This window comes from Chiroxiphia lanceolata, chromosome 5, assembly GCF_009829145.1.
Source record: "Chiroxiphia lanceolata isolate bChiLan1 chromosome 5, bChiLan1.pri, whole genome shotgun sequence".
NCBI classification, from domain to species: Eukaryota; Metazoa; Chordata; class Aves; order Passeriformes; family Pipridae; genus Chiroxiphia; species Chiroxiphia lanceolata.
Window position 1 is genome coordinate 3,079,082 of NC_045641.1, and position 21,378 is coordinate 3,100,459.

The following is a 21,378-nucleotide window of genomic DNA, read 5'->3' on the forward strand; positions in this document are numbered from 1 at the left end:
TACCACAAGGAAAGCTGGAATTCTGGGTAATGGTTTTCAGAGGAGGAGTGCAGGCATGAAGGGGCTGGGGGAGACCCTGAACAACCTATTGCTCTGTTGAACAGAAGGTGAATGGGAGAGAGCAGCAACCAAGATGCCAAGGAGATGATAATATACACAACTGCTCTGCAAGAGGTGAGGGCTGTGGCTCGTGCAGTGTCAAGGTAAACACAGAAGTTGCTCTGTGTGTGCATGTGTTGCCTGTGGGGCTCTTTTACAAAGGAAATCAGGCAGCTCTGTGGCTGAAACCACGGTGGGAGGGTGTCCAGCTCTGATGCTTTGACAGGTCGTTTGGGAGGTTGCTCGGTTTTGCTCCCTATTTCCATTTTTTCCGAGAGGAGGGTGATACCTGGGTTATCACAGTCGGGTCTGACCAGGCAGTGAGACCATCCCTGCTCCTGAAAGGGGCACTGGTTGTTGCTCCATGGATATGTAAATCAACATCCTGCTGTGCCTGACCTATGCAGGACGAGGGGTTTGCTGTTGCCCGCAGGAAAAGCACTGAGCTGTTTCCTTTGGAACCGCAGGAGCTGATGCTCTTGCTCCTGAGAGTTTGGGGTTCACTTCCCAGCAAATGGAAAGATGGTGATGCTTGAAAAATGGAAAATATCCCTGTGACACAAACCGTGGGAGGCACCAGCCCTCGGGCAAAGCCCTCCCTTTGGAACGTGACTGGAGTGCCTGAATTAGGAGCACGGGTGTCCTGGTACTCTTAATGTTCCAGGAAGGGAGGGGGAGCTTCCAGAGAGGGGGTTGGAACATCTTCTCATGCACTTCGCCCTCGTCAGTGTCACCTGAGGCATCTCAGGGCAGGGTTTCTGCTAAAGTCAGACTGAAAAACTGGTTCTTAGAGCAGCTCTGAATATGTTTCATGACCTCCATCCTGAATCCCCGGGAAACAAGGCTGTTAGGCTGTCCATGACAGCATCACTCTTTGGAAAGAATGTAATTTGCTGCAGAGCAGTAAATGGGAAACAGATGAGCCCTATAACCCAGTAGGCCATTTATGTTACATTTCTGCAAATGCAGGCTTGAACATACGGTTGCATTTATGTTCTGGGTGTGCAGAAGGGGAAAAAAAAAACCTCCCTAAAGCCTAAACCCCTGTTCTTTATCATTTGATTGGCCTGGACACTTTGAGTATAAACATTATACTGTGCAGACGAGAAGGCAAAATTTCTTTATGTCCTCTAGTGTCTAGACCAAAAGCAATAAAGGCTTGTGCTGTCCTGTGCACCTCATTGTAATGACATTATTCAGGGGAGAGCCTGTCAGATGGGTTGAAAAATGGAAGTTTCACCTTTTTAAAACTAATTTGATAACTTCATTATGCCATGAGACAAGGAAGTGATTGGAGCCAAGGCACACGCTAATGTCTTGTTGAATGCTCTTTGATTTTATTTTTTTTTACAGCCACTGGGATCAGTCAGGAGTTCTGTATTATCTCATTATAATTGTCCCAGGAGAGGTACTTCGATAATTTTTATTACCAATGGGAATGAAAATGTATGTTTTATTTGGTAATTTCATAGTAATGGTTCCAACTCTGTAACAAACTCTCAATGAGCTGAACCATTATTATGAACTCGCTTTGAAAACATGGGATGCAGGAATCAAACAGCAAGTGCACTTACAAAAGGAACAGGAGCTGACAAATCCCTTTCCACGCATTTTAAATGGCAGCAGAGGAAGAAAAGGTTGAGAGGAATAACCACAGCAGTGACCTATTATTCAGTAGTGAAGTCCAGCCTGGAAGAGGTCTTCTCTTCCAGCCTGACCTTCCCTTATTTTTTCCCCTCAATGGGGGATGGTATCTTAGGTGCAGAAGGGCTGATGTCAGCCCAAATTTTAGCAGCTCTTGACAGTTCACTTTTGCTTATTCCCTGTGTTATTTGCAATTTGTCTCAGCCCCCAGGCTGTGTCATGGCCAGAAATGGTGCTGAGTTGACCTTCCAGCCCCCTGGCTGTGCTCACCAACAACCTCAGATGAACCTTCAGGAACCTTCATAAACTTCATGCCCCATCCCTGGAAGTGTTCAAGGCCAAGTTGGAGGGGGCTTGGAGCAACCTGGGATAGTGGAAGGTGTCTCTGCCCATGGCAGGGGGTTGGAATAAGATGATTTTTAAGGTCCCTTCCAACCCAAACTATTCTGTGATCTCCAGTTTAATACTGGTGCTGGGACCAAGCTCCAGTCACTTCAATCTCCGGAGATTGCTGGGCCAGCACAAAGAAGAGAATCCAATGGTTCAGGAACTCTCACAATACCAATAGCAGGGTTTTTCCTGTGACATTACTGGACTGACCAGAAGCAAAGGGTGTCCACGTGTCTTGGAGATAAGCTGGGGTATTCTTAGGAACTGGAAAAAAACACTCATAGAGGAAAAGTCAAATCAAGAGCTTCTAAGCACAAAGAAAACAGCTATTTCTCAACCACTTTATCCTCCTGCTGGATACTGGGAGAACATATTGGAGAAGTATCACCCTGTGCTGCCACATGCTTGCCCTGCTCCCCAGGCATCTGCTGTTAGCCATTTTTGGAGGCAGAAAGCTTTGTCTGACCCTCTACAGCCCATCTTCTGCTCATATCATTCGTGGAGCAACAGAGTTTTCAGTCTGATAGCTCAGTGTCTGTCTGCTCCTCCTGCAGTGGCAGGCTGTGCAAGCTCGGAGACCTCGCTTAAAACCTGGGAAGCCACGCACTCAAAATGTCCCTGCCTTCAGTCCCTGCCTTTATTATCATTCTGCGTGTTTGCCATGGCAGAAATTATGTGGTGTGGTTGCCCCCCAAAGCAATTTGTATGCTCTGACTCAAAAAGAGCCCCAGGCAAGAGCTGCCCTGAATTTAAGAGAGTGAGAAAAAATTAAATATCCGAGTCTGTCGAGAATCATCGTCTTCTAGATCCAGAGATCACTTCCCCCAGATTTTCTTTATTCACACTCTGCTGGAGGTTACCACCTCTCAAGAATTAATCAATTCTCTCATTTCTTGACTTGCTGCAGCCAAAAATACAATTTTTTAAGTAAAAATCTGCTGGTTAGACCATATAAATTAAGCCCACTCATTTTCACTGATGCAGGTCAACATAACCTCACTGGAGAGCTCTGTCAGCTGATAGAAGGTGAAAAAGTGTTTTATGAGGGGACAGTCTGTTTTATAGAGGAACAGACTAGACTAGACTAGATTAGATTAAACTAGACTAGACTAGACCAGAATAGAAACAGGTGAGAAAACAGCCCATGCTCAAGCAGAACCAAATAGATCAGGTTGCTCAGAGCTCGTCTACCCAAGTTTTGAATTTCTCCAAGGATGAAGAGCCCACAACCTCTCTGGGAAGCCCTTTCCAGTGTTTGAACAGTCACACAGGGAATTTGTTTTGCCATTATATCTGATAAGAATTTCCCATGTGTGTTGCCTGTGGTCCTTCCACAGTTCACCTCTGAGAAGACAGGCCCCACCTTCTTTACAGGCTCTCCCTGGATATTTGCAGACGGCAAAAATATGCCCCCAAGCCTTCTTTTTCTTCATGCTGGGCAGATCCAGCTCTCAGCCTTTCCTCTACCATATGCTCCAGGATCTTGAACCTTTTGGTGACACAAGAATCACTCCAGTATAATCACTGCAGTATGATCACTCCAGTCTTCGTTGTTCTGGGAAGCCCAGGATTGGACATTGGCACTCCAGAAGTGGTCTCAGAAGTGCTGGCCAGGGAAAAGGATCCCTTCCCTCGACCTCCTGGCTGATACTACACAATTTGCCACAAGAATGCACTGCTGACTCATGTGCAACCTCCTGGCTGCCAAAACCCTCAGCTCCTTCTCTGTAAAGCTGCTTCCCAGCCAGCTGGCACCAGCCCACCTCGTTGCACGGGGTTATGGAGTGCTAGACACAGGATTTTAATCACAGCTTGAGCGGTAAGAGCAGTTAAGAGCCCTCACATTTCTTTAAGTTCTCTTAATTAAGGGCTAATTTAACTTTCAAAGCTTTGTCATCTCTTGAGGTCGCCTAAGGAGTGTTGTGTCTTGAAGCCCAGTGGTGCCCCCAGACCCCACTTCAGCCCCACAGAGTTCACATCAAGTGCTGAGGGAGCTGCTAAAGCACTTCACAGGGAGGTTTCCCCACCAGATTCCAAGGGGGATTGGTCAGGTGTGTGCTCAATAATGATCTCCCTGAGATAGAACACGATTTTCCTTCAGCACAACAAACCCATTCCAAGCCACAAAGAAGCACAGACATTCTTCCATGTTATCTCCCAACAAGTAGCAATTTTTCACACAGTTGCTATCGGGCAGACTGGTTAGAACACAGATGCATTGCTTGCTCAGGCAGCCAGAAGTGTTGAGGCTGGAGTTAATTGCAAATTGATTGAATGGAGGTTACATAAAAAAAATTATTCCAGAAGTTACAAATTCATTGAGTGGGTTGAGAAAATGTTTTGTGCTTGTTCAGCCCCTCCCATCCAAGCTCTCTGTTAATGTTCAGGAACCAACAACTGATGCTGTCTGTGTGTTGAGACATTCCACATTCCCACTCTTCGCCAAGAGAAAAAGCTAAGCCACAGGGAAACATAAAACCATAATGTATCCCCAAAAATATTAAGATATAGTATCTTGCTCCACCTTGAGTACAAGTACCCACCTACCTGCAAAAAGGTGTCCTCTGGCATAACTCAGAGATGCCAGATTCAACAATATATTGCCTTGATTCAACAACATATTTAATGTAAATATGTGAAGAATCCAGATCAGTGTTTGTGCATTTTGCTGGATAACAAACAATCTTGAATATCTAGAGGACAGTTAACCTTAGTGTGTACTAGGTTTTGAGTTGTTTAGTAACTCACTGCTTATATCTCCTCCCTTTTGCCTGATGTGGTACATCTCTCAAATAATCTCAGCTTTAAATTATATCCTGAGTTTATTAACCATGACATCAGAGAGAAAACCATCCACCATCATCTTTTTCCTTCCTAAGGCTGAAGGTTTCTGCCAAGTCATCTCAAACTCTCTTCTTTTCTATTAAAAATAAACTCCACTGCATTAACTCCACTCCATTAACCTTTCCTCTTGGTTAAAGGTTTCTAAACCACTCCAGGGGCTGCTGCTTCCTCTTGTTTCATCCTGCCTTTAATGCCAAGTGAGAATGAGAAACAAGAGGACAGGACAGGGATGGAGAAGCTTTTCAAAGTTTATCAGGAAATGCAAAATTCTACAACCATTCAGGCTGGTTCTCAGAGCTAGGCCAGGATTCTTCCTCATCAGGAGGAGGAGTTGAAACTGTGCTAGAAGAACACAATAAATGGAAATAAAGGTAGGCAGCCCTCAGCTAGATCATTACAACACTGCAAACCCACAAGGCTCATCCCAAGATGCCCATTGTGGGTTGAGGTTCATTTCCATCAGGTGATGCTCGTGCCAGCCTATAACTCCATTCAGTCATAAGCTTTTTTGCAGTTTAAAGAGAAAAGTTGGCCATTGTTCCTCGTGGGAAGTGGAGCTTTAATGCTGTGCCTGTCTTTAGGGTTGGGGTTAGTGCATGATGTAGAACGAGCAGCTGTTTTTCCCTGTGTGGATTGAATCCCTTAGCAAATCATTAATTACAGAACATGATGTTCCCAGCCCAGATTTGGCCTGACCAGTGTACCTGGAAAATGAGCAGATTCTAAGGAAGACTTGTAATTTGTAGCTTTGCAATAGGCTGATGGATTTAACAATGATAAATTAGCAACTCAGTTCCCTGTGTGCAGTTCTGGCACCACTTGATGATGATAATGGGAAAGACCGGGGAGTCCTGCTCTGGTTTCTGGACAGAACTACAGAAGTTAAAGGATTCACGAGATCTGATGCTGTATTAATATCACTGTCCTTGAACAAATCACCTCAAGGAAGATTTTACAAATGACTCTGTATTGATGACTGAGAGGGCTTGGCTCAAAGTGTGGCATGGATTGAGCTGCTCTGAGAACTCAACCTCAGGTTTCACTAAGGGCTTAGAAAGCTGGACCTCAGTTGTCCAATGAAAAAAGAAAATGTCATCCTCTTCCTGCTCATCCATAAATCCTTTTTGTCTGACTGAGTTAAATATTCAGTCTTAGAGGGGTACTCCTGCTTTGTGAGTGAAGAACAACTACCACAGTCTCAGCCAGGAATTCTCTCAGGCACATTTGGCCCAGTGGGTTCCCACACCCCCAGGTGGCACATGGGGACTTGTCAGAACATCTCACACATGCAACACCTGCCACACCTCCCATGACCTCACAGCAGGACAGCCACTTGTCAGGCCTGACCACTGGACACAACAGAACCTCATTTCACCTCCCTTTGTGTAAAGCAGAAAGAGAAACCCTTGATTTCTTCTCTGATGCTCAAGACTTCTGACAGAGGTTTCTGCCCCACACAAATATTTCTCATTGCTTCCCAGTTCTGGGCTCAAAGCCATTACCATGCAATGTCTTGCTGCATCACTAAAGATCCTCACTGCCAGACGACCTGTACCCACCCAGGAGACAAATATCCCCACTCTTCTCTGCTCCTGGGGGCTCTTTGAATCTCATCTTGGTGGTGAAGCCAAGCCCCAGCTCTCCCCAGCAACAGCCCTGCTGACAGGGCTCTGCAATGGAAGCTCATTTTGGAAACATTACTGAGGTTCAAGATCAAGACCCAGCAGTTTGCTATCCAAAGGCACTGAGTGCCTTCATTTGATTTAATGATAATTTGTTATGTTCATTTCAGCAGCACAGGCTCCCTAAAGTGGTGATCTGTGTTTTGCCAACAAAAAGGAAGACGTCAATAGACATTTGGGTCAAAAGCTGTCCTTTGACACAAAGGAAGTTCTGCTGCAAAGTTAATCTTATTCTCAGTTCTTTGGAAAACGAAAGTAACATGTTTTGACTTGCAGTGTGATTGATATTTTTTTCCTCATTAGTTCCTAATCTCTTTGTTAAGTGCTGGGATTCTTCTGTGATAACTTTTACCGAAATCAATGGCCTGTGGTTTGGGTTATGGAGCTGTTCTCTCTTGCTTTTAAGTTTGTGGCTTGAGAGCATCTCCCCTTGGTAATGACTGGGAGATAACTTTAGTTTCAGAGATCCTCTAGAAATGAAACAGCAATGTAGGAATTTTCAGGAATAAAAGGCATCAGCAGAGGCAGTTCTTTAACTGGCACAGCCTATGCCCACAGCCCATGGCTCATGAAGTCAAAATTTCTTCTCTCCATTCTGAACCAGAAGTCATGTCAGGAGAAAGAATGAATTGACTGAGAAGCTTTTATTCCCTTAAGTTCTTGGATGAAATATCATGGCTCCAATTGAATCCAGTGACCAAATCCATCCCAAGCAGCCTGAAGGAATGTATTTCACCTCTTCTTTCCGTGCTGTTTGCTGCTGTTACCTTTTCCATTAGAGGAATTAACAGCTGGAAAACAAAATATCTGTCTGGTTTATCAGCACAAGACTGACCTAAATATGCATTTGAATATAAAATAATGAATCACTGTGTAAGAACCCCTCAGAAACCAGACCCTGTGATAAGTGGGCAGGACATTGCAGCCAGACAGAACATGCAGCATCCTCATCTCCCTGGGAAAAGTGCCACCTACAGATACTTCCAATCATCACTGTTGAAAGCCATGCCCTGACATTTAAGTTACTGCCAGTGATTAGCCAAAGTTGCAAAGTCCCCAGCAAGGCATCCACTTTTAAGGTCAGCTGCTGTGAAGATGACTTGTGCCTCCAGTAGAGGCATTAGGGGTGTTCTCAGACAGGGCTTGGAAAGCTCATCTGCCCGTGTTTGCTTTCCAGCCCATCACTCACCAGAATGGCCCCTCTCAGCTCGGAGGGAAAAGCAAACGATCCTGCAAATTTAGATGGTGAAATTTTATGCAATTGCCCAGGTAGCATTAAAGCAGCTCAATTACCTGGAAATGTGATTGATGGGGCTAATGGGCCCTGGTCACAAGCCTGTGCCTGCTTCCCACACTGCCTGAAGGGGTGGAGGGCTAATGCCAGGGGGACTGAGCTGCCCCACCATCCAGAAGATGGGAAGATCAAAGGTTGAACGGCGTATCCTGGGCTTTCCATGCACACTTGCCCTCCAAGCTGGCTCCTCTACCTTCCCTACCTCTGACCCTGACTTAGAATCATAGAATCCCAGAATAGTTTGGGTTGGAAGGACATTAAAAACCATCTAGTTCCATGGGCAGAGACACCTTCCACTAGAGCAGGTTTCTCAAAGCCTCATCCAACCTGACCTTGGACATTTCCAGGGATGGAGCATCCACAGCCTCTCTGGGCAACAGCTTCCTCAGGCAAAGAGATGCATCTGGAGAACGAATGTGCCAGTAAAGGGTTTGAAACCCAAAGGTTTGTTGCCTTTTGGAAAGCAAAGACTTCAAGTATATTCTCAAACAACACCACAGGGACAACTTGCTCACAGCCATGGAGCGTTGGTGATCTATATTTCATGCTTGTGATGTTCTCTTCAAACAACTGACAAGCTCATTTTCTGGCTCCTACAAACAATTATTTCAGTTTGGATTCAGCCACTTTCTCTCCCTCCAGCTTACAACAACATTTCTTGGATCATGTCAAATCCACAACATTCTGTAAATTATAAATTACGGTGGTAACACCACACATGTCCGTCAATGCCAGAGGGCTCCTTTCTTTTTAAAATATGTTTTCTTAACTTTTCGTAGAGATTTTTCACAGACACATTCACAGGAGTTTGGGAAATAGAAGGATGAAGGTCTTACCCAGGTGAAAGTAAGTCCCTCTAGATGTGTTTCCAGAAGGTCTTGGTGAATTCAGACTACTTGCTTGAGTATCATGTTTCCCGTTATAGACCAGGAAGGAGGTCCCAGAATATTTATCAGTGCCCCACATTGATGAGACAGCAATCACCAGAAGGAAAGTTCAGAAGTCTTTCCATTGTTTGCAGAGTTGACAGTGGGAAACATTTTATTTTAAAATATACTTCAAAGAATTTAAGCATATCTTGTGTTTGTTTAGTTTTGATGCACATTCTCTCTTTCATTTTATCTTTTGCAACACTAAACTTTTTAAACATCTCCACTGTGGAAAAGTTCTAGGTTAGAAGACTTACAATTTCCCTTTCTTCTTTGTTTTTCTTTTCTTTTTTTTTTTTTTTTTTTTTGAATTTAGCTATTTCCAACAAGAGAATCAGTTGGGGGGGGGAAACCCTGTTAAAATAAAATTTTTTAAAAGGGTGTGGAAAGTCAAGACAAGATTACTTCTTGTGCTAATCAGGAAGCAGAAGACTGAGGAAGGAAAAAACAGCCCTTATTACAAAGCTGAAATAATTTTTAAATTTGGAGGCTTTCTGTACTAGGCTTCAGAAGTCTTTGATTTGAAAGGTCATTTTTGTTTCACCAGAAACATTGTCAAAGAAAGGTGTTAATGAGATAGACAGACAGACATACACTCAAATTTTATTTGGATTTATATGCATACAGTATTATACTGATTTTGCTGAGACAAATAATTCTCTGCACTGGGGAGAACCAGACTTCACATTTTAAGACAGGAAAAAAACAGGCAATCACAATTAAGCAAACTCCTGTTGTGTTTCCTCACTGATTTATTCTGCAGTGAGCTGCCTTCTGACTCTGGTATTTTATCAGGCAAAACAATAGTTCAGCACCACTTTTCCTGTGTCTGAAATCCCAGATTATAGCAGAAAAATATGTCAGAATCCCATTTTAACCAGTGCTCTGTGATTCCCAGGAGACTCACCAGCCTCACACAGCCAAGCAAGACACAATGAAGGGACCCACCTCCTGCTGCAAACACACTTTTTATGGGTTTGGGGGCTCCAGAAGGCTGGACAAATAAGATATTTTTATTCTCTGTTCTGCAGCATATCTGAAAATCAGACCACATGGACAGCACATGGTCCTACTTTCCCACACAGGACAACGATGCAGAGGAATCAAGGAAATGCTCAATGCCTGAATGTGAGATACCTGTGTTTGAAAGTGGTGCCTGTTTTCATCCTTTCTGGAAGGCAACCAGTGCTCCTGGGTACAGGAGCATCCTCCAGGAGCCCAAAAGCAGGAATGTGGAGTCAGAGCCAAGGGCCATCCTGGCTTCTGTCTTCTCTCTGGTGCTGATAAGCAACATGTGCCTCAGGAAGCACGTTAAGGACACAACCCCATAACAAGTCTTAAAAAGAGGGCTCCATTACCGTGTTTGTGCCAAAAAATGGAGTGTTTTGAGACTTGGAGGTCACTGATACAAGGGGAAAAAGAAAAATCCTTAAACCTCTGATTTCTTGAGGAAGAAGAGCTCAGTTGTCTCTGCATCTTCCTTTCAAACATCGATGAAACACAGTGGCTGATTTTAACCAAATACCACTGAGACACAAAGCATCTTCCAAGTTGTAAGGAGAAGGAGCAATCAGGGAGAGGAGAGACTGATAAGAAGTGTTTGGTTCCCCCCAGATGAAGTCATGAAGTTCTTCTGGAAATCAAACTCTAGTTCTGGTGTCATGAGACTACCTGTTTTTGATGAGAAAAGTGTGATTCATCCACAGAGAACTGCTCACACTTTTGTGTTGTGCCACATGTCCACCCCTCCTCCCACCTCACTTTTATTTTGCAATCTCTTCTCTTCACTTTAAGTACCCTGGTAGATCTCTGGATGAATATTATTGCAATACACTGCTGCTGCTAATCTATTCATCATCCCTTTTCTGAGACTTATCTGGGGATTTAAAGTCTCCTTGATTGTAATGATCTTCAGGAATTAAGGGTATAAAGGAGATCTTAAAGTCCCTGATGCCTTCTAGGCATTTTTGTATCTCAAAAGGAGTAAACATCAATTATGCCAAAGAAAAAATGTATCATTAACTCTTCAAATGTCCACCTGGACTCTGTGAAGTGGAGTAGAAATTTATAATACTGGGAGCTGGGAGGAGAAATTGGGTGACTGGGATAACCAAGGATTAAAAGGGAACAGTTTGACCCTTGGTCGAAGTGACTTGAAGGACTTTGGCCACACTTGTGTGGCAAAATGCACAGACTTGAATGTCAATTGACCCTTTGTGTGCCAATAACCACGATTGCAGCTCTGCCCAATGCCCCTGAGAGCTGCAACATCCCCTGATTTGTGGATTTCAGGCCACCACTTCCACCATCATCATCCAAACACTGGGATGGGAGAGGAAGAGCATCACATCCTACACTCACTGTCCTGACAAAAAGGGAACATGATCTGCTTGAGCAGGTTTGACCTTCTGGTTTATAGTGAACCATACGGGGAACCCAAGGAAGGAACAGGGATCAGGGAACATTGACATTCCTCCCCCAGTTCTTGTCTACCCCAAATAAGATTTCATCCACCTTTTTAGAGCTCACTGCTTCATCCCTCAGTGGGATTTAGTAAAACAGAAGCTGTGAGTGATTCACAGAATCACACACAGACAGAATTATAGAATAACTTGTGTCGGAAGGGACCTTAAAGATCATCCACTTCCAACCCCCTGCCATGGGCAGGGACACCTTCCACTATCACAGGTTGCTCCAAGCCCCATCCAACCTGGCCTTGGACACTTTCAGGGATGGGGCATCCACAATTTCTCTGGGCAATCTGTGCCAGGGGCTCACCACCCTCACAGGAAAGAATTTCTTCCTGAAATCTCACCTCAATCTCCCCTCCTTTAGTTTAAAATCATTCCCCCTTGACCTATTACTATCTACCTGTGTAAAAAACCTCTCCCTCCTTTTTTTATGCTTCTTTAGGCCCTGGAAGGGGCTCTCAGGTCTCCCTGGAGCCTTCCCTTCTCCGGGTGAACACTCCCAGCTCTTCCAGCCTGGCTCCAGAGCAGAGGGGATCCAGCCCTCAGAGCATCTTCGTGGCTTCCTCTGGATTCACTCCAACAGCTCCATGTCTCTCTTGTGCTGAGGACCCCAGACTTGGACACAGCACTGCAGCTGGGGTCTCATGAGGGCAGAGAAGAGGGGGACAATCACCTCCCTCAACCTGCTGCCCACTCCTCTTTAGCTGCAGCCCAGGATGCAGGTGACCTTCTGGGCTGTGAGCACACACTGCAGGCTCATGTCCAGATTCTCCTCCATCATTCCTGTTCCCCTGAGCCCTCCAGGCCCTCACTCAGACCCACAGAGGTTCCCCTTGCCCCATACCTTTGACAGGATCTCATCATCCAAGACAACCAAACAACATTCCCACTTTCCTTCCTCACCCCAGCACAGATGTTCTGCCTCTGTGCACGACAAGGGCACATCTGGGATGCACTTGTAGTACAGGAAGCAGCAGACCCACAACTACTGGAGCTGGTTTTGGAGATGGGGGTGGAAGGGACTATCTCTCTGATTAAATCAGTGGGGAAGCTCCTCTGAGAGAAACCTGAGCTGAAATGGAAATACCAAACATCTGGTTATCGCTTCTTTTAGATATATCCTTGCTCCTTTCTTCCCCCCGGGGAAAAGCAAATAATAACAAAACCAAAACAGCCAATAACCTCAGGTTTAACACAAGAAGATAGAGAGTTCATAATTCCTGCCAGATGCTTGGGTGACAGGGTCAGAGATGAGCAGACTCATCTAGAGAGGAAAGATTTGCTTTCTGAGCTCACAGGGCCTGGAGTCCCATAAAGGACCATATGCTCAGGCAGCCACAGTACAAGACACACGACCAGTGTCTGGGGGTGTCTCTAATTCTTCTCCCTCTCACTTTTTTCCCTAGTGCTTAATCCAGAAAAATAACATCACCCAAGATTTTTTCCCTATTAGCAAACTGTGAGTCAGACGCTTTGCACTAAGGTAATAATTAGCAAACTCTCTGCATTTAGTAATGCATTTCTAGGTGTGCTGGCAGGGCTTTCTCTTGGGAAACTCAAAAAATACTGGGAATACAAACACTTTAATGCAAAGGAGAGGTCTTGTGACAATCCCATATGCAAAGGGAAGGTTTTATGGCAGAGTGGTTGATGAATCTCCAAGGAGCTGGTTACAGGTGGTGACTTCCAGGGATGGGAATTATCCTGTGTTTGTTAGGGCTGAGGGAGAACAATGGGTTTGGCACATACTGAGGTGCCTGAGCTCCCAGTCCTGATCCAATGAGAGTTGCCAGTCTGAGAAGGTAAAGGCAGGTCCTCTTTTACTTTCCAATCTTTAGAAGATCATATCTGGGAGGACTTGAGCCACAGTGCATCTTCCTCATAAATAAAACCATCACAATTCAAACAAGCATTTCCACAGCCTTTCTCTCCAGTGCCCCAGAACTGTGAAGAAGCCAACACTCCACTTGAAATCCTGAAGGCACAGGCCATTAGTTTGAGCTCCAGGTTATGAAGGACCAGGGAAACTTCCCCATCTCCCAATCCCGAACCCTCCTAAGATGTAATGACCAGCAACAAGTCAGACTGTGAAGGTGCAGGAATCTGTGTTCACTTCCCCATATGACCCCAATTTCTCAGTGTAACCTTGGTCAGGCTGGAAAAAAAAAGGGATGAAAGTCCCCCTGTACCTGCTTTATTTATTTAGACAGTTCTCTCCAGCTTTCTCTTCCCACAGGGACAAACAACACCCATCACAGAGTGCACCCAGACCCAGACAAAGCTCAGTCCACCACTGAGGCAAACAGGAGTGAAAGATGAGGCAGTGCCAGCATGGACTATGATACTCCAGCTCATCACATCTAATCCTTAACACTCCTTAATAAAACCTTCCAGGTTTCCCTTTAGGGTGGATTTTTCTTCCTCCTCAGGGACATCTCATTAAGCTCCTTTTTTTTTTCCCTCCCCGTGCTGCAAAACGTTTCTTTACAATAAGGTCGGGAAAGAGGAGGATTTTTAGCTATTGCTTACTTTACAGACCATTTCTCATTCTTCCCAGTGCTCCTGGTAATACTTACTGAGAGACAAAGCTATTCATCTTAGCACATTCCCAGCCAAGTGTGGTTTGAAGCAGTTCACTGGCACTGTCAGAAGAGATATTACTCGCTATAAAAAGCTGCCTTATTCCCTCAAGTTGCCGCACTCAACGCGTGACCCTTTTTTGCTGAAAGATTGGCACGATGATTGCTTACTCCTAGTCACCTGGAGCTCTTCTGGCTGCAAGACATTTTATTGAAAATCACATTGTACCAGTCAATCACCCTCCCACCACCATATGCCGCTCTAGCAGGAGTCTGTTCATTGTGCTTGTTAAACTGCAGGCTGGGTGACCTTACGAGGAGCACCATCGCCACGCTCTGCAGAGGGGTGGTGGGAGCAGCTGGGACAACTTGTCTTGAATGGTTTCCCTTGTAAACTTCATGCTTGTTCTTCTTTGTCCTGTTCCCGGGAAAATCCCCCCTGGCTCGCACTTGTTATCTGACGGCAGCAAAAGCTTTCGTGGTCATTTCCGATGGGGTGACGCTTGGGAGATGGTGGGACAGCCAACTGACTGGATGTATTGGTCCTAAAGCTGGGTGAGCACTCCTTTTGGACCCAGCAAGCAGGAATAAAAAAGTGAGGGAAGATCATCCCAGTGAGCGCCTCAACCCGCTTTGGAGAAGCAAAGAGAAAAGCAGAAGGTGGAATGTTCACATCTCCCACCAGGCCGGGATAAGGCTCTTGTTGGAGCACTGGGAAGACTCGTGGCAGCCCTAAGGTCCTGGAAAGAAGGGCTGCCACAGCAAGTTATGTGTGCCTCTTCTTTGAAGGAGACACTTTCTGCATTATTTCTGTCACACAGGAGTTTTATAATAAACCCACTCAGTTTATCTCCAAGACAGCTTGGATGTGACAGCAATTTTCCTTGCCTTGACGCAGATTGCAAAGGTGTTGCCTCAGATATCAGTCTCCATCCTTGAAACCAGGACAGCTTCCCCATGCACATCCTGCAGGGATGGGGCACTGCAGGGCTGTCTGTAGTGAAAGCTCTTGGTTTGCTGTGGTCATTACAGATACAGTTTGTAAGATCCACTGTCATCTTTACAAGGTGAGTAGGAATCGTAGTTTTTTTTATATGGCAAAATCTCAGCATGTAGTTTTGGTAAATCCACATACCTTTATAATTCAGTCCAGCTTAGGTTTGAGGAAGAGACTAAGAATACCCAGAGTCAACGCTCTCAGGCACATGGTGGGACTGTTGGGGTGTCCTGTGCAGGGCCAGGAATTGGACTCGATGATCCTTGTGGGTCCCTTCCAGCTCAGGATTACTATGACTATGACTAAGCATCCACTAACCAGGGCCCTAGATCTATAAGAATCCTGCCTGAATCCTGCCACAGCCTCTGTTGAGTAAGTCTTCTTGTTCCTCAGGCTTTTTTATCTGCTTTTTCCTCCCCTCTGCCCCCTGAGATCCCTCCTCCCATTTAAATTCCTGCTGATGGTTTTACCTATTGGCACCGGCTCAGTCCAGCCCTCTTGCATTCATCACCTCTTGCCCTGAGGCTGTTCCTGAGCCTTGAGAGACAGCAGCTACCCCTGGAAAAGTTGGAAACCAGCCTGGGAACAGCCACATCCAGTGTTTCCTTGCTGGTTTTACATGCACAGTCACAGGGAGAGCTGACAGCCTTGGCTCCATGCAAATCACAAATGCACATGCATGTACAAGGAGCCTGAGCAGGCAAGTAATTACCCGAAGGAGGGAACAGGGATTTATTTGTGTGCCCAGATAAGATGGATCTGAGCACCCATGGGCTTTGGAAGGATTTAATAACTCTTCCTTAGTACAGGAACACATGCCTTGTAAAGCCAGCAGTCATTTGAGCTGAGCAGTCACGCAGGCAGTGACTTGATTACTGACTTGCCAGGGCTGGTGCACAGACATTATCAGGCTGTGCCTGTGCTGCTAAATAAAGCAGGACAGGGATCATCTCCTGGTCCAGGGAGCACAGCTCTCTTCCATATAGCTAAACTTCTTTTCCTCACACCAGAACCAGGCAGCCTTGCCCATCCTGACTGATGGGGTGCCCTCAGCTTGTGTTATCCCTCAGGCTATGCTTGGATATGGAATGTGACAGTGCTTAGCTGATTTTGGTCACAAACTGTGCCACCAAGCACACAAGCAAAGCCTGTGGATGGCTGTAAACAACACTCGGACCAGTGCTCTGGCCCTGTTTGGTTGGTTTAGGAATAGCTTTGGTGAACATCACCTCTGCCCTGTTCTCCTGCTCATCCCCATCTGGCTGCCCCAGCCTTGCTGCACCAGCCTTGGGCTTTCCTCGGCTACAGAGCTCCAGCTGTGCTCCCAGATGTGCTCCAGCTGTGCTCCCAGATGTGCCTGGATACGCACCTCTCAATGGGGAGATAAGCACACTTAAAAGAACTAGCCTCATATCTGAGCAAACCTTATTTTTTCCCGATCTCCAGACAGGTCTGATATCTAAAATGTCTTCAGACAACAGGGAACCATCAGCCATCAGGTCCTGTTATACTGCAGTCAAAAGGTGTGACCCTTTCCTGCCTTGTAAGAGCAACAAGTTCCCCGAGAACCTTTTCCTGATCAGTTTGATATGTGCTAAGACAGCATCTTTACCGTGTTCTTCCCTTCAGACTCCACTGAACCCCTTACTTGGAAGGTCCAAAGCGTTGTCACTTGCCACCACTCCCTCCTGCTCCCCAGGGAGATGAGTGTGCTGTACTGATCCCAGCAGGAAGCACTGGTCACATCTTGGTTCTGCTATCGACTTTCTGACAGAGCTTGGGAAAACAAGTCCTTTCCCCCTGCTTTGCCTGGCTTAATTCCTAAGACAATCCTTTCCCTTATACACTCAGAGTCTTTGGTTACTCTCCAAATAGCACCCAGAACCCACTTTTGGTGCTTAGAGTAGGTTTTGGGCCTAAGGGTCCTCTACCCTTCTGCTACCAGAACACATCAGTTTATCTGGACTGGTATTATTTGGGAACTGGTTAATTTTGTGGGCTTTTGGTTTGTTTGTTTGTTTGTTTTCCATACGTTTGCAGTGAATTCTATTTCCTGGTTCTAAAACAAACGTAGGAATTCCAGTTCTTATTCTCCAGTATCTTTATTTTAGTTTCCTTATTTCCAGACTTTCAAAAGGGAAATAAGAAAATTTTTTTCATGATACCGAAAGCAACTGCATCGTTTGTTGATAGGAAAGTGCAAACAGACCCAAGCAGCAATGCTTAGAGGTAGATCTGGGTCTGAAGTCCCCCAAGGACAGGAGAAGCTGTCTCAGGTGTCTTCCCTCACATCTGCTACACGGAATTGAGCCAAAGCATGAGCCTGGCCAGTGCCTTCATTAACTGCTCATTAACTGGGTGATGTAAAGGTGCAAACAGGTTCATCATGTGGGTTGTGTACTTGGACTCCGAGTCTGTGTTATGTGGGAGAGTCTCTTTAAGTTGTAGATGACCTTTGGGGCTGGACCAGGGAAGGTCAGTGAAGGGAGAGTGTGGCATTATCTGACTGTGGCAGCTAAAAGAGCCTCTCACTAACCGGCAGGAATCCAACCCACCGCGCTGACCTTCCTGCCCGAGAGACACAGGGAGCTCTGCCCTGAGCAAAGCAGGAACTGGGGAGGCACATTTATTATTTTATTGCTTGCACAAGAAATGAAAATATTATTAATGAGTGTAATTTATAAGCAGGGGAGCAGACAAAACCACGCTCGGAGCGGGCTGCTGTGCTCTGGCTCGGGAGGGCAGGGGAGGAAGCGATGGGTAGATACCGGCTATTGTGTCTGGGCTTGCAAGGTTACTTGTTCTGATAGAGCTTCATTTCACATCTATCTGAGAAAACAAATTCCCTTTCAGGCCTTTTCATAATGAAGAATAAAGAGGCCTATTGTTACAGAAAGCTAATTGTGCTTTTAAGCCGTTTTCTGCAGCCGAGAGCTCGGTGTTGCTCTGGAGCAGCCGGTGAGCTCGGGCTGCTGCAGGGGGGGCAGTGCAGCCTCCCCTCTACACCTGCGGCTACCAACAGAGAGATCTGTTCGCCCAGGACTGAAAAATCACCTTCTGTGACTATTCTCAATGTTGTATTAGGAAGCTGCCTTGTTTTTTCCATGGTGGAGCTTCTGTTATTGCCTCAGCACAGGGGTTCACACGGTCTGCAGGGACCATGCACTGCTGCAGAGATGTGACTTCCACTCCAGCTGACACATCAGGGTTTTTTCCCTTATTTACCCAAATTCATGCACCATTTGGCCTGCTCTGAGGGACAGGTAATGGTTAAAAAACTTACTGTACTTGACTGTCTCTCCTAAAATTCCATTATATTCTTTAACATTAGTGGAGCTGAATTATAGTTAGAAACGTTTCAGCCACGTTAGAGTGGTTTTAAGACAATTTAGAGTCAGGAAATGTTACCCAGAGGGAATACAGGAAGAGCAATCATTAAAGATGCTTGTCATTAGACTTTTAACCTTCATGCTTTCCCTGCCAGGCAGTTCCTGCAAGGATCATTCTTTCTACAGCTTGTTCATTTATCTCTATCCTTCTGGTCTGACTGAAGTCAAACACCAATTAATGCTATTAAAGCAGAGCTGTTATGTAGGTATCTTCAACAGCAGCATCTTCTCCCTGCTGTCTTCATCCCTTTTTTGTCTCATAAAATCCCAGCAGTGTTCCCCAGATAAACTTCATTTTCCCAAAGTACATCAGGCAGCCTGGATGTGTTTTGCTTTTCCTGGTGACCCAGTGTGACAGGTCAGTCTGCTGCCAACTAAGCAAACAGGCCATCTGCCAACTCCACCTTCAATAGTCTGGCCAGTATCCTAAATTGAGGGTCAGATTCCTCAACATCAAAACACTGGTTTAAAATTGACTAAATAAAGATTCAAAGTGATAACATGGCCTTCTTTTATTTGCATCCTGGATTTCCACCATTAGGCTACACTAGGATAAATATTTTTCTGGCTTCTAGAAACTGGGCAGGGCAGACCACGAATCATGGATAAAGCATAAAAATCTCTGTCAATTTGAGAAATTTTTTGCAGGTTTTTTTTTTTTATTCTTATACAGGTATTATCCCTGAACCACTGGGAACTTCAGAACAAGAGAAGAAGTCTTGAAATACTCACAAGAAAGTCAATGATGACTTTTTGCTTCAGGTTCCTCTCCTGCACCATTGCCATTAGCAAGTTTTTAGGTAGATCCCCACATGACTCCCTGGCAGCAGAGTGCAAGTCTCATGTCCCCGAGGAGCAGAACCAGGATCTTGGATAATCCATGCACCCCTGTGAACCAGGACCAGGCTCATTTTTTCCATCACTAGGCATTTGCATGGATGAAAAGCAGCACCCAGTTATGAGACATAGAACGAGGACAGTTTGATAGCATTGCCCTGGAAATTTCTCCAAGGATTTCTACCACACTGTGGTCTTTATTTTCCTTCCCCTCATGTGTGATCCAAAAGATGTTTTGTCTTCCAAGACGAGTGTTTCAGGACTGGCTGAATGGTTGCCAATCAGATGGTGCCAATCCATCTGATGTCAAAGCTGAGTGTGTTTTCCATGTGTTTTGGAAAAGTTCATCTGACTCTTAAATCACTTCTGGTCTCTGAGTGGTGGTCAAGCCAATAAACCTGACTCAGCTGGATCCATCTCTATTGCACCTCAAAACTGGAAACTCTTTAATGCTCAAAGGTGGGTTTTTTTCTGTGCTCTGGTTCCAGATAACATCAAGCTTCAGGAGTTATTCTGACATCTCTTCAGTCTGGGGTTGTCTCATATCTGCTCCAGCCTATGGACTCCTTCCACATGGAGTCATGTCTCAGAGGAGCTGCAAAATGTAGGAGTGGGGAAAATCAAGAACTGGGAAGAAGTTTCCTAGAGAAAGCCTTTAATCCTGTAGCTTTCTGCACTCAGGAGGAGGTGGTGAAGAAGCCTTTCAGAGTGGAGAACTAACCAGATCAGAGAAGCTGAGACTTTTTGTGGAGATCAGTGTTGACATTGCTGGAAGAGGGAGCACACCAGTGATGAAAGGATTTTCTTCAGGAATTATATCTCCAGTCAAGGAGATTCTCCAGGTCCTGCAGTGACCCTGTTTTATCTCCCATTGTCACAGACTGAGGCCAACTTCATGGCTTCATCTCACCTGAGACACAGTTGTTTCCAACAGCAGGTTGTATATCCTCTTAAACCACTCCACCTTGTCCCTCTGTGGTCAGATCCACTCTGTCTAAGGCTCATCAGAGTCAAGAGAATTGTCTTCCTTGGCTGAAGATGAGATATTATTCATGACCCACCACAGAGGCACAAGAGACAGTCACACAGGAATTAGGGTGAGCTGGAAACTTCCCTGATCCAGGTAACAGTCACTGAGCATCACCCTCAAGCTGTAAATCCCAGGACATCTTTGTGTTAGGCTGTTCATCCCAACAGATATTTAGCCCCAACATCTTTCCATTCCTCTTCCAAACATATTGCAGAGCAGTGAAAACCTGCTTTGACAAATGAAGAGCACGTGTCTTCAAGACTTTTATTTCCTTTGGGAGCTCCAGCAGGAAGAGAAACAGGAACTGGCAAAATTTTGCCAGCTGAGATTTGGTTTGAGATTTAAGCAGCTCTGCTAGAGGAAGGTGTCCATTATAGGAGGGGATGGATCTGTCTCCAGATCAGAGAGGAACTCTTGCTACAAATTATGTTTATCCCTGTTTATTCTGCAGGGGGATGATTTTGGAGCTAAGGCTTGTGCTCTTCCCATCTCCTCTATCAATACAGACAAATCCTTTACAGCTTTTCCGAGTTCCCACCAACATCAACACAGAGATTTGTGGGAGGTTCAAGGGTCATCTGAAACATTGCTGAACCTCCTCGGGACTTCATTTCTTCATCAATACCTCTAATCTCACAGAGGATCTTCATTCCTTATTCCAGGCAAGCAATATTATATCATCAGAGAGGTGGCATGAGCACAGGCCAAAGTCATCACCCTCATATTGGTGCCATGAACAAGCACAGACAGAAAAATCGATGCCATGCACTTCATGCCTTTAACTCCAGATCCACAGTGACCCCTTCACAACCCTCCCTGTTCCCTGGAAATGGAGACCCACACCTCCCAGTAAACTGGATACCCCTTCCCAAAGCCCCACTCCTACAAAACAGAAAAGAAATCAAGTTTGTAAACACCAATATGTCTGTAAGGTGAGAAGCAAGGAGACAGAGGCTTATTTAAAATTAATGTCAGCCCCGAAGGACGGTTGTCCTGTCCCTGTGGTTCCTTGTGGGGTCAAAGGGGACAGGACTACAAGCAGGACTTTATTGTCTTCCCATGGCTGAGCATAGGGGTTGTAATTAAAGCAGCTGCTGATGCCAATCTGAGTGTGAAAGGTGTCAGAGCTGCTGGATGAACTCCACCTCAAGAGGTGCCACAGCTTGGTACATGAGTTTTGTAGCAGAATTGGA